This window comes from Nansenia antarctica (assembly GCF_963989245.1).
Source record: "Nansenia antarctica genome assembly, chromosome: 14".
NCBI lineage: Eukaryota > Metazoa > Chordata > Actinopteri > Argentiniformes > Microstomatidae > Nansenia > Nansenia antarctica.
Window position 1 is genome coordinate 18,570,971 of NC_137684.1, and position 12,542 is coordinate 18,583,512.

Here is a 12,542-nt window from a genome sequence, read left to right on the forward strand (position 1 = left end):
CCACTCTGTATTCAAGATGTTCTATTCAGGATTAGCTCTAACTCTACATAAAAACAATTAACACTTAAAAGAGCCTCATTATCGCAAAGAAAATAACCACACATTGAAACAATGGTGATGGGAGTATTCAGTCTGCAATCTGCTGAATAATATGTAGAACAGCATCAGAACTGGTTCAAAGATGAAAGACACCTCCACAGACTCTCACAGGTCGCTTATACTGTGCATTGAATATCCTCTTACATAATCTCACCCGTTTTTCCATCCTCATGTTGAAACCATGTGTGGCTTGAAAGGAAGGAGAGAAAAGGAAGCAATGTACAGTATTTGTATTTTTTGGTGCCCAGTTTCCATGGCCTGTAGGAGGGTTCCACAATAGATTCACTTCCTATTTGAGGGGACCTTTTAACATGTAACGTCCTTTGATGCTGGTCCAATCACAGCAGTTTCCCTTTTGTTTACCCTTAATCTTAAATCTGAATAATGCAGATAAGGGTTGCATCTCTATAGTCTTAAGTGGTTTCGTCTCTTTTTGCCCCTCATCTTCATCTGCACTGATCTGAAAACCCAGGACAGGTTAAAGCATAACATTAATAATAAATTCTTCCCTCTTCCAGCATTGCCAATGTCAGCATAGAGTACTTTTTTTTGTTGTTGCTATGACTGATCCATAGATGATTCCCTTTCTTAGACAAATGTATTCGTTTGTAAGTCGCTTTGGATAAAGGCATCTGCTAAAATGCCTAAAATGCAAATGCTGCCCATCTACTGTGGACTTGCTTTTACCTGTCGAGATCTTTCGCGTGTTTTGCAGATGAAGGACAGGAGGTTAGAAGCCACACCAGCTTATTTCGATGCACCTAGAGTAAGCGGTGTAGCACACAGAGTGGTTCCTTCTATCCGTTATGCTAGATCACGCAGTTGAGAGCCCATCAAAACAACACATGTTAGGAATTGAATCCTAAGCCTTTTTGGACATTCACCCCCATTCTTCAGGTTTTATTGTAGATTGACTTCAGTGATAAAGGCAGTCGTAACTCCAAAATACACATATATGCCAGTCAGACGTTGGTTGAATGGCTGTTTTATTATTTCTCATAGATTGCCTGCAGATTCCTAATTTCCATTGTTTGAAGCCTGAGACAAGCCATATGATATGATTCATATCCACCCAGTCATTTGAGAAACTCACCATGAACTGAGCCTGGACTGTCTGACAGGGTTCAACGGAGACCCCCCCAGCTCCCAGCCCCCCAGCGCTCCTACTCCCAACCCCCTGCCCCTCAGCCCACAGACCCCAAACCCTAAGGACCCAGGCAGAGCTGCACTAGCCATCCTTGCATCCCCTATTTCCCCACTGCCTAACAACAACCAACCCCCCCCCACACACACCCCTGCCCTTATGTCCCGCTCATATGACATGTGTGCCACTCTGCTTTTATGCTGACATGTATGCTGCATGCAGTGTTTGACGATGTTACCCAGAGAGCAAGGCGTCTGTCAGGACTGAGGCTCCTCAACAGGGGACACAGTGGCTCTGCGATCTCTCCTGCTGGTATCAGCATGTCTTACCACTACCGAGTGTAAGCGTATTGTTGTTATTTTATTGTCCTATGCTCTGAGATCGATGTTGTCAGTGTAAGTGCTATACATTAGAATAGCCAGTGGATGTAAGCAGTTGTTGTTGTTGTTGTTGTTGTTGTTGTTGTTATAATCGAATCGGTTTGTTTGAATGTTCTATAAATGAGCGACACATGCGTGATTGATAAAGAGCTATTATTGATTGTATAAGGGGAGAAAAACAAGCCCTCTGTTATCATCTACATGTCCAGCAGGGAGCAGCATTGCTGTCAGAGAGGGGACACCCGCTGAAGTAAGGATTTTAGACACATTTTATGATCCATGAAAAACCTCATGTTAAGGCATAATTAAAAGTCTCTACCCATATAAAAGTTAAATAAAATGTAAACTAGCACAGTCATGTCACTTGCTTAAGGCCACGCTTTCCTGACGATGTTGTAGACAGTCTCAATTTAAGGATGTATAGGCACTTAAGAGAAAAGACAAGTTTAACAGCTCTGAATTATACTGACACAGAGTAAATTATAAAAATTGACTCTAAGACTCTAATGACATATTAGGCTTATGAGACTGTGCCAGCCCCCTAATCATACTATTTTATACTGTCTAACAACGGCCTCCAATGTTATGATGTCAGGATGAATAAAACTAGGATATGGGTAGGCTATTGTTTAATGGACATTTTAATGAAGTAATACACAATGAAGTATAGTTATGGACTTTATTATAAGAACACTGCAATACCAATGACAGGGTTGAAACATGGAACATGAATTCTGCTTTTGCCTGATTTACTTCGATGGCTTTAGATGGCCTAAAGCTGGAATATTAGTTTGAGACTAAAACAGACTTTCCTTGAAATATGGCCAAATAACCAATACCTCTGAATGGTCCTACAGTATGTGGTAAAAATGAACATTTGGATAATAAAGGATTATATAAGAGTATCGCATCCAAAGGAAAACAGAATGACATTTTAAAGGCACTCATCCCTGCCAGAAACTGATAGTAACACTTCCTCTCACAACCTTCCTTTATACCATCTATCATCCCAGATGTGAAATTGCTGAGGGCTCTCACAGAAAATGTATAGAAAACTCAGTGAGGTGGATATACAATTCCACACATTTCATAACATTTCCAAACTAATACACCAAGCGTGTGAATTATCGTCAAACCACTGCCTATCTCAGCACTTTCATTTTCCTGTCATCAACAAAACACAGCCATCACTTGGGTTTATCTGTCCACTGTGACATTCTGTTATATTCCATAGTTGTCTAGGAGTCCAGATATACTGTAAGGCAAGAAATCGAAGATAGACTTGACAGTAATGGCATAGTGTACTTGTTGTGAAGGCCCACAGTTTTAGAGCCAGTTTTAGTTTCCCCGAAATCAGCCCTTCTGCCCCAGTTATTTACTTTGTTATTTTCTATACTATTCATATACGTTTCGTGAAGTGTATGTATTATTCTTGTAATGTTTATGCATATGTTTGATGACGTAGTATCCGGGGTGTGTCCGTGACCCGGATGCTACGTTCGGTGGTGTATATATAAGAAACGGAAGTAGTCCGCGAGTCAGTGTGGGATGAGCATCAGAACGAGAGAGACCAAATGAGAGAGAGAGTAACGCGAAGTCAATGTAAGATGGCGGATTCAGTACGACGCACACCGTGCAGAAGCTGAGGACGCCAGGAAAGCGATTATTGAGTGTACCACTGTAGCCCGTTTAGTTGTGTTCCCGTTGGACCGCCTTGCCAGCAGCCGGCTGTTCAACGTTGGACCAAGCGAGACGCCAGCTGGACATAATCGTCGCCTCCACGAGCGGACTGCGACCGAACACTGACTCCAGCGGAGCTTCGACGCGGACCACCGGACTTGGGCCCTTCACCTCGTTGTGGACCACGAAGACGGCCCTTTCCCTCCGCGTTGCTACGTCACCCCCCCCTTTCGTCGGCTAACTTCATCGACGCACATGCCATTCAACCAGGCCTCAACGCGCACCACAGCCCTGGACTATAAGCCTGTTCAGGCCAGAGACTATCAGTGAGTGATTGAGTGTGTGTGTGGCCGGCCGGGAGGGAATGTATATTTGGGGATGGATACATCAGTCATGTATAATAAATGTGTTGTTCATATGTGATACCGTTACCGTGTGTTAGTTGTTTGTATGCTAATGCTAAGTACAAGGCTAATGCTAATGCTAGTTCCAATGCTAAATGCTAATGCTAATTACAAGGCTAATGCTAATGCTAGTTCCCATGCTACTGCTAACGATAGTAACTGCTAGTCTAACGGTTTGCTGGCGCCCCCTGCCTGTATCCTCCTATACTGCCTATTTAGCTCCATTTGTTAGATAACCAGCCCCTTCCTAAATTATACAGTCCTTTTCAGCTACTCCCTGGTTACAGTACTGTTGGTATGTCTGGCATTATCTATTGTGAAAACATGTCACACCTGTGCTGGATTCCTCCTCTCACGTTTTACTGTAATGTGTAGTCACAAATGCACACACTCACACACACACACACACACACACACACACACACACCTACGCTATACCCCAGATTACCTCCAATGTCATGACCAATGTTGCTTTTATCTCCTTCCAGGCAATACTCAGCTGTGGCCAACATACACACTGAACAGTCTGTATGCATGTCTATATGTCCTATAAGGTTGGCAGACAGCAACATCGGTTTGATTTAAAACAATCCGTTTTGCCTTTTGTAATACATACCATTTGTAATATAGCAGTTGTATTCACTGTGCAACAATACATTGTATCAATAATACAGAGATATTCCAGCAATGGAAGTGCAGATTGCTTTTGAGCAGAAGGCAACAACAACAACTTGCACAACATCAAAGATTCCAATCCTTCTGCTCGCCACTGCGTGTAATAACTCCACTGTAACACTGGGTGAGCTAAAAAGGCTCGACCTGTCCAGCTCAGTGGCTATTTTGGGCAGCAAACACATAAATACTTACATATGCACACACATGCATGCACACACACACACACACACACACACACACAAACACATACGCGCATGCTCAAGGTCAGCGATGTAGAGACAAATTGTGTGGGAGGTAAAGCTAACAAAGAGAATCTGTGAGTGGCTGCGATCTGACAGGTGGATGAGAGGAGGGCCCTGCTGTGCTGCTGACGGGAGAAGACAACTAAAAGCCTGGATGAGAGGAAGAATAGGGAATTACCCTCTGGAAAAGCTAGAGATAGGGTTATGCATTATCGTAATAGGGTCATTACGGTCATGGCTCTGTGTTATCAAGTGATAGTGTAGGTATTGGATTATAATGTGATGATACTATAGGTGAGATCAGATAGATTGACTATCTTACGGTACTGTATTGATATTGTATAATGGCTGATTTCAGTGTATCTATAGAAAGCTCCTTTTGGGATTCCTATTATCTTTTCGAGTCAATTGGTGCACTTACAATCAGGTGTTCAAGTGTGTATCTGTATCTCTACTGGACATAGATGCCTTGCTATTAATGTATATGTGTATGTATTAAATATCTCATAAAGGGTATGAGGGTAAAGGGTAAGGGTTATTTGTGTGAACCGTGGGTTCTATGGAGGACTTATAAAGGCTTTGTAAGATATACTTTGTTGAAAGTGCAACAAAAGTATCAGAGAGGGGAGACAATAACCTGTACACCTCTGACTCATTCCTCTCGATGACTTCATCTTAGGATACATCTCTGACCCTGCTCCCCTCTCTCTCTGTGTGTGTGTGTGTGTGTGTGTGTGTGTGTGTGTGTGTGTGTGTGTGTGTGTGTGTGTGTGTGTGTGTGTGTGTGTGTGTGTGTGTGTGTGTGCGCGTGCGTGCGTGCGTGTGTGTGTGTGGCCACATCACTCTTAACAGAAAGGTGACTGCCAGCTAAAAATACCCATGGCTGCAAGATGGAGTGGGACGAGACGTCTGACAGGGATAGCAGTCAACAATAGTCTGTCAAAGCCAATGGGATTGTCATCTTACAAAGGGCTTTCGAGAGAGGAGGCATAGCAGGAGGGGGAAAGGTGCTACATTTTGTCATAGAGGAGATGGAAAAAAAGTAAAACAGTCATGGAAGCTCTTCTTTTTCACGTACCAAGCCATGGTGCTTCCATTAGTCATAGCGGTTGTTGAAGTTCAGACTCAGACATGGCCTGAAGTCACAAAAGGCACACGGACTGATTCTCTTGATGATCAAAGAAAGACAGGTGGCTTTTTTTGTTGTATAATATAGCATGTTGTACAGATTTTATCGTCACTTTCTGTTGGATATTGCGGTTCAATCTCAAAAAGAACAGTGGTTCATGCCAGATAATCTGCTCTAAGAGGTTTAAGGAGTCAGCACGGAATGATCTACATAGATATGAGACGAGGGAGCTCATACTTTTATTTTGACTTCCTCTTTTGTCCCTTGCTGTCGTTTTCCTTAAATCCAGACGCCTGCCTAAAGTTGCCTCTACCCACCAAATCCAAACCTTAAAAAAGCTCTGTTCATTTCTGCTCCTCCACAGAACACCTCTGTTCAGTGTCTAACTTCTGTCCTCCAGTGGTACAATGTGATATTACAACATCTCCCCAGAAGAAAAAGAGGTTACCAGGTAAGCTACTCAAGTCTGTTAATGACAGTACACCAGTACACGAATCCAATCTCAAAATCAACAATGATGTAATCTTTAGAGACAGTAAACTCTTCCATCAACCATGTATTGTACAGGATGCCAGCAGAGGACAGAAACGTCTTTAGAACACACCAAATGTGTCTTTGCATACGTGAACTTTATTCTTATTATTATATTATTATATTCACTTTAATATTATTATATTCCCTTTAATACAATAAGAATATGATTATATATAATACGAATGATGAACCATCATGATAATCATTTCAAACCACAGGTGTAGGTAGGGTAGGGTGTTAACCTGTGTGAACAATTAAATAATTGTTTTGGTTTATTCACATTTGTTGTTTTTCTATATACTAAGCTTTATCAGTTCTGTCATTTCCCAGCTTTATCCTTCCTGTCTCTCTCACATTTACTATTGATGGTTCACCTGGGTTTCCCCACAAGGTGGCAGCACCACCACAGCGCTGAAAACTATATATATATATTTATATGTCATTATTACACCCTTACACCTTTATATATTGCACCCTTGCCAGCTCTGAACTTCGGATAGAGAGTGTTTCTTGGGCAAACCCTTCATGGGCCAAATGTGTATTGATTCAGACAATACAACCCCGTTATCTATAAGGTGATGATCAGATCCTGTGGAGCAGAGCAGGACCCCCTGTCTACAACTGTCAATATGCATCCCTTTGTGATGATTGCTCCTCTGTACTTATAGATATGTTTATACATGCTCACAGTCAGGATTTTAAATGAAAATAGATGCACAGTATTGTATTAAAGGAACCAGAACAAAACACAATGAAGGCAGGAAGCTGAAGAAAAAAAACAGAAAATGTATGGTGCAAGGATGATTATTCTCACCTTTATATGTCCCTGTCTTTATATTAACCCTGTTATTTCAGTCCTTGTACTGTGTCTGTATCCTTTGACAAACAATAGTCCAATTTAATTACAAATATATTTGTTCTATTGACTTACACATATATTTGTTATTAGTGTGCTTTCTGTGAGCAAGACACTATATGTTATTGCTCATATATATTCTTCTTCTTCAAGCCCAAATAAATTTGCCATGGCTACTAGTCCCAGTTTTCTCACTAGGTAGACATGGAATGTATCAAAATGTGTGTCTCGCTCCCGATCACGTTGTTAATGTGTTGTGGAAGGTTCCAGATAACGGTGTAATAATCAAGTTTTTGTGGAGAAAAATTCCCATTGACAATGAATGGACAGAGTGAGCAGATGGTGAGAGAATTGTGTTTTTCAAAATGTTTACACATTTTGTAAACTGCCATCAAGCCTACAATTTTAAGTCCACATACACACATTTTACATCAAAACATCTAAGCCTTAACATTAATAGTTTTTACCTGAGGGCCGTTTGTTTGAGACCTAGAAAAAGACAAAAAAACGTATCTTATAGCAGTTACTCTGTCAACCTCCAACTGCCACTTTCAAAAAGGCTGTTTAATCCAGGACTAGATGACCAGATCTAGAGCAACACTCTAGAGCAGATCTAGAGCAAAACTGGAACATGGTGCACACACACACACACACACATGCATGCACACACACACACCCGAACCCCACAACTCAGCCCCTGGGGGAGCTAGAGACACGTCGTCTTTGCCAGTGCAGGGGTTACAGGTGCAGGGGGGGTGGCCCATACACACAAATACAGACACACACACACACACACACACACACCAACCCGAACCCCACAACTCGGCCCCTGGGTGAGCTACACACAGTCTTTGCCAGGGGTGCAGGGGGTGACCCCACAACTCGTCCCCTGAGAGAGCCAGAGACACGCGGTCTTCGCCGGGGGGTGCAGGGGGGGTGGCCCATACACACACACACACACACACACACACACACACACACACACACACACACGCACATACCTTGCCTCCTACTGGCTGTGAGGGGCAAGCACACTTCACAATTTCTACAGAAAGTGTGCCTCTCTTTACTCCCCCACTGCCAGTGTGTACTCTAACTCTAAACACTCACAGTACTTTCTCCTCACAAGAGGCACTCGCCAAGGTTCCTCACTCTCGCCTCTTTTATTTGCCTTAGTAATGGAACCCCTTTCTGCAGCTTTGAAATCATCCCCACTCTATACTGGCATTCATGGAGCTGGCCTGGAACATCAGGTATCTCTGTATGCTGATGATCTCTTGTTGTGTATCACAGACCCTGTGAGCAGTGTTGATGCCATTTTGCATATATTGAACACCTTTGGTTCATGCTCAGGTTATAAACTTAATTTTGGTAAAAGTGAATGTTTCCCTATTAATGCAGCAGCCAAATTAATTTCCCCTCTTGATTTACCTTTTCTTTCCCCCCACTGGCTTTCGCTATTTAGGAGTAAACATTGCACATTCCCTCCCGGCTCTTCACAAAAAAACATTTTCACCCAAAATATGTCAGATTTGCAGTGCTGGACTACTCTACCCCTCCCTGTCTTTGATGGGCAGAACCCAGTCCCTTAATATGAATGTTTTACCCTGGCTCTTGTTTCTTTTTCAATCTCTTCCTATTTTCTTGCTTAAATCTTTTTTCCTTAGCTTAAACCTCATAGGAGCCAACGGACCCACAGGTGGATCCGAAGTGATATAAAGAGCTTACCTCGATCAATTCTCTTCATCGATATCACATTTTTTTCACAACTTTGCATGCTATACGATGCCACCATTTTTTTTTTACCGAGACGGTAAACACGGCCTAAGTCACATCCAGTTTTCTCCAACTGGAGAATGTGTCATGTCCGGTTTCAACGCCGAATTTCCATACCATTGGTCGGCCAACCCAAAAAAATCCCCCCAAAAAAACAAACAAAAAAAACAAAATCTGATACATGAGAAAGGTCAAAGGTCAAAGATGGTGCCAAAATATCTCCAAATGGCCTAAACATATAGGTGTCCGCCTAAACATACCTGTACTAAAACAGGTACAAAGTTGCATTTGCTCACATTACTAGCATCGACTTTGGCACAAGTACTAATAAGACCCTGGAGTACTGATTCCTAGATGATTTGGGCTTGGTCATCAGGTTTCCAAGGTGATATTCACTGTAAAAGCTGTTGTTTTTTTAGGCGGAGACTGAATTTGAGATGTTTTATAATGTTCTAGCTCTATTTACTCTGACACAGTAACATAGATTTTGATTCTGACACTTCTACAGCCACCCCACAGGTGTTAGCTTTCATTTGATAACAAGATCATTATGAAGGCCCTTGTGATTGTGGAGATATTCCATATTCACTGTGGGCATGTCATTTCGAGCAGAAAACCAGAAAAATTAGGTGGATAAGATCTGGTTAAATCAGATCTCTTCGTTTATCTGGCTGGCAAGACCCAGAGACACAAAGACCCAGAGAGTGTGAAAGATCATTCTTCAAAGGAACAAACGAGACGGTGGTCTTGCACTGCCTAATTTGTTATTTTATTATTGGGCCGCAAATATCCAAATAAATCCACAACTGGTACAATTCCCCTAATATAGATTGGTGTTTACTTGTGGCTGTCTCTTGTCAATCTTCATCACTCTCTGCACTAGTTTGTTGTCCCCTATCGCAACGCCCCACTAAGTATACTTCCAATCCTATAGTGATCTGTACTTTGAAAATATGGAGACAGTTCCGCCAGCATTTTAAACGTACTAGCTTTTTCACTCTCAGTCCTATTTGTAACAGTCATGTTTTTACCTTCTAGTCTGGACCATACCTTTACACTTTGGAGTCAAAATTATTTATCCAATTTCTCTCTGATTTGTTTATCAACAAGACCTTTGCCAGCTTTGGTGAACTGGTAGCTAAATTTGGTTTGCCGCAAACAAGTATGTTTCGTTATTTTCAGGCTAGGCACCCCCAACTCCCCCCAAATTCTTTACTAGAAAACCTCCTCTCAATCCCTCATAGCCACGGTCTTATTTCCATTCTGTACAATTATTATCTCTCGAGACATCCCCTCAAAAAAAACAAAACAAATGGGAAGAGGAACTGGGGCTGGTGTTGACAGGGGAATTGTGGGAAAAGGCACTTATTACGGTGAACCGTAACTCTACCGTAATGTACTCTATCTTCATGTGCTCGCTTGTCTTTGATTCAGTTCAAAGTATCGCATAGTAGTCATTTTACTAAAGCAAAGCTCAGTAAGCTGTTCCCAGGCACGGTTGACACTTGTGACAGGTGTTCTTCCTCTGATGATCATATATATTACATTTACATTTTTGGCATTTAGCAGACGCCTTATTCCAAAGCGACTTACAATCAATACATTTGAATGCTAAGCATGTGAATCATCAGTCCACCATTCGTGGCAGGAAGAGTAATCTAGCTCAGGCTCGGGGACACTGATAGAAGGAGAAACCTTCTTCTACCACCTATATATATATGTTTTATTCCTGCCCAGAATGAAAGGAATACTGGTCTTCCTTTTTTGACACTATGTCCAGTCCAGAGCTCTCAATATTGATTTACAACCATGCCCTTTGATAGCAATTTTTGGGATGCCAGCTTTAGTGACCAGTCTTAACAGAAAGTGTGCTAGTGTGGTTGCTTTTGCCTCCCTTGTTGCACGAAGACGCATCTTGTTACACTGGAGGAGTTCTCGTCCTCCGAGCTCTTTCTCCTGGTTGAAGGACTTGCTGTCTTTCCTCCACTTAGAAACAATTACATACTCTATAAGAGGTATTTTTTCATTTGCTCTCATGTTTTGTTTTTATGGTTTTGGTACTGTGTGTGTTTTGAAATATACCCTAATATACCTTTTACATATAAAAGATATATATTTTAAAATTGTGCCTGTCTAGTATTTGCATAATTTTTTGACATAACCATTGTTTAATAGCAGGATTAAGGCGTGCACCATTCCAATACATATTTGCGTTTTCCCTATTCTAGATAACACTGTATAGTGTGTATGCAGTATGTCTACGCATATTCCCATTTAGAACAGATTTAACTGAAAGACAACATATCTTGGCTCTCCATCGTTTGGTGCCATCAGGAATCCCTTCAGTGAGGGTGTCATGACTACTGCTCAACAGATGGTCCTTCTACATTCTTCATTCATGTGTTCTTGCTGGGACCATACATTATATAAAACAAAATGTACAGTATATGCACTCACTGTACTGCTTTGGATCGAAGCGTAAGCTAAATGGCATATATTTTATTACCGGTATCTGTTGATTTTATTTATTTATTTCGTGTTGTTTAATATTAAGACTAAAAAAACTATTAGTACTGTTGATACTTGTGAATTAATTAACTGGATTATATAATTTAAGTATAATTGTTCTCACTTGAGAGTGAGGGATAGGGGTAGGACAGGATAAGCCTAGGCTTCTTCCTACTCCCTTTCGAACATTGATAGGCCTGTACTCTTCATATTGGTTATTTGTTCTTTTATTATTTTTTAAATCATGTTCGAAATTAAAATATTCATTCATTCATTCACTTATCATTTTTAGATTTCCCTTAGTTTGCTACCATTCTCTGTTCTCTCTCTCTCTCATTGTAACCATTATACTGTATGCTTACCTCTGTCCCTTCCTTTCTATGCAACTCACACACGCACCCCTCCAACAACTGCAGTTAAAATGTATCAATTCATCAAGTAACGTTCTCTTTAGATTGCATAAGCACTTCCAGGCAAATCGAACAATTTACAATCAGTCTGTTGAAGTGTTCTCCATAATAAACCCTCATTCTCATTATACATTCTTATTCTTACCGTATGGACAAGTCCTTCAAATCTTTGGGAACATGTCTTATGTTAATGTATCTTATAATGTAGCCATGTGAATCTGCTTTAGCTGTACTGCAGTGTTCCTTAATGAGGCCTTTGTCCTTCCCTAGTGCTGCAGACTCAGGGCCTGTGGAGGGGAGAGCAGCAGGCGTGTGTGCTGGGCTCAGGCTGCCCAGCGAGACCTCTCTAACACCTCTCCTGCCCTGTCAGAGTGCAGGCCTGTAGCCTGCATCCGCTCGCCTGGTCACCTATTACCCAACGCTGGCGTCTGCAGGGCAGTGCCCACTGCTGCCCACGTCTCAGGCATGAGTCACACAGCACACAGATCACAGGGCCCTCTAGTCCCACCAAGGCAGACAGGGCTGGGTTGAATCACCCTAACACCGTACGTGTGTGTGTGTGTGTGTGTGTGTGTGTGTGTGTGTGTGTGTCTCTGTGTCTCTGTGTCTCTATATCTCTGTGTCTCAGTGTCTCTGTGTGTCTCTATGTGTCTCTATGTGTTTCTGTGTCTTTATGTGTCTCTGTGTGTCTGTGTGTCTCTGTGT